This window comes from Balaenoptera acutorostrata, chromosome 3 (genome assembly GCF_949987535.1).
Source record: "Balaenoptera acutorostrata chromosome 3, mBalAcu1.1, whole genome shotgun sequence".
Taxonomy (NCBI): domain Eukaryota; kingdom Metazoa; phylum Chordata; class Mammalia; order Artiodactyla; family Balaenopteridae; genus Balaenoptera; species Balaenoptera acutorostrata.
The window spans coordinates 92,405,734-92,407,969 of NC_080066.1; the positions used below are offsets into that span (position 1 = coordinate 92,405,734).

The window sequence follows — 2,236 nt, forward strand, 5'->3', positions numbered from 1 at the left end:
GTCTCTCTGGATTCACTCGTTAGAACCAGGGGTATGTTCTCATTTTAGCAAAAAGCCACTGCCTACTGTGGACTCGGCCTGGTTCTAGGCGCCATGGAGACGAGAGCACTGATGTACAAGAAGGAGAATCAGACCCAGTCCCTGCTGCGCCCAGCGACGCAACAGAGGAGGGCACCGGGTCCGGCGGGAGCCCTGCGGAGGGACGAGTCAGGGCCGTAGCGGGGATAAGAGAAACAAGGAAGCGGGTGCTGGAGGAGAAGGGAACGGCAGGGTGTGTTCATTGAGTCCCTTCTAAGTGGACAGCCCAGTTCTGCGGGCATCCACATTATCCATAGAGGCTGCCGTTAGATCACTCCTGGGGGAATCAACAGGGAGGAGAAGCCCTGAGGAGCGCCCCCCGGCAGGTTTGGGGTCTCTGGCAGGGTCTCGGGGCAGAGGAGATGGGCGTCCTCCAAGGAATGAGAGTAACACAGCTTGTGAACACTCAGCTCCGGCCAGTCCCGTCTCTGGATGCCCAAGTGGTACCCCCTAAACTCTTACATGGAACCCATCCTTTCCCACTGCCTCATCCCCACCTCCCGTGGCTAATGGGCCAAAACAGGAGAAAACCAGACCAACTGGCAAGAGAGCAATGCGCCTGCGCATTCTCAGACCCGGCCTTAGGCCGCAACCCGCCCCATAGGTGGACCCTTTGGTGACGTGCAGAATGGGAAGGCCTTTAACTGTTGAAGAAGACAATCAGAAAGGGCCGCTGACAGGTCCCTGGTAGCTCGCCGTGATCGTATAGTGGTTAGTACTCTGCGTTGTGGCCGCAGCAACCTCGGTTCGAATCCGAGTCACGGCATTGTGGGAACAATGGCACGGCAAGGGGCTTGTTTCTTTTTAATTCCTTTTTTTCCCCCCAACCCATAACACTTTGTATAAATCGTAACTCATTTTTTAAAAATGAAACGCTGCATCTCTCTACTCTGAAAACTGAAACACCTCTATGATCAGTTGTAACCCCTTACCTCCTGAAAAACATGGAAAATCAGTGTCTAAATAATTCTCCTACACCAACAAAACAGCGCCCCTGTGGCCTTGCTGTTTTTTTTCCTTTTCATACATTTATTTTTAAAAATGGTTTATTCATTATCAAATAGAGAATACGTATGCACAAGCCCAGTGAAAAGTGTCTCCCTCTCATTGTTCACCCTATCTACCAATTATTGCCAGTTTCCAATATGTTTTTCTGTGGCAGTCTTTGTATAAATAAATATTTATATATGCATATATGTATGCAAATATATTCCCCCCCTGCTTCTTGCATAATACAGGTGACCTCTTCCCTTCCTCCTCCTCACCCCCAGAAGTCAGACCTGAAGTGTTAGCTTTGCATTGGTAGGCAATCTCCCTTTACAGGAAAGAGTGTACATACCCAGGGGAATCTCCACCTGATCCAGTCCTTTTTCTCCCCAGGCACTGGCTCGCAGCTAGGGAGGGTGGGACACTATTTGGGGTGATAAGATAAGGGAAAGGAATTCCTTACTGTGCTTGCAAAAAACTTTTGGGAGCCTGGGCTCTGCTGGGAATCAGCCCTATTTTTATTTCAGGTTGGAAAGTCAGGGAAGCCTCCTGGGTTTGGAGTTGGGAAGAGGGACTAGACTTGATAGTTTATTTGGAGACCCTCCACTTCCATCTCTTATCTTATTGTCAGGATCCAGCTTAAATCACAAACCACTAAAGTTAGAAAATTCAAGTTCATTGAAGGCAGAACTGAATCCTACTATATTTGTGTTCCAAGAATACAGCCTCTCCATAAATATTTGAAAAGAGATTGCTTGAGTCCATAAATGAGAGAAGTGGCCCGGTTTTCTTTATGGTTGCATCTTAAGTTGTATTCTTGTAACACAGAACCATCTTTGTTTTTTGTTTTGTTTTGTTTTTTCTTTTTTTATAAATTTATTTATTTATTTTTGGCTGCGTTGGGTCTTTGTTGCTGCGCGTGGGCTTTCTCTAGTTGCGGCGAACGGGGGCTACTCTTCGTTGCAGTGCGCAGGCTTCTCATTGCAGTGGCTTCTCTTGTTGCGGAGCACGGGCTCTAGGCGTGCGGGCTTCAGTAGTTGTGGCTCACAGGCTCAGTAGTTGCAGCTCACGGGCTTAGTTGCTCCGCGGCATGTGGGATCTTCGCGGACCGGGGCTCGAACCTGTGTGCCATGAATTGGCAGGCGGACTCTTAACCACTGCGCCACCAGGG

At 48.9% G+C, this 2,236-nt stretch overlaps 1 non-coding gene across 1 annotated transcript; it reads left to right on the top strand.

Moving 5' to 3' along the window:
• Nucleotides 1–772: 772 nt before the first annotated feature.
• On the top strand, nucleotides 773–844 carry TRNAH-GUG (transfer RNA histidin (anticodon GUG)). Its single transcript has one exon. It is a non-coding gene; the product is annotated as a tRNA-His (tRNA).
• Nucleotides 845–2,236: the final 1,392 nt, after the last annotated feature.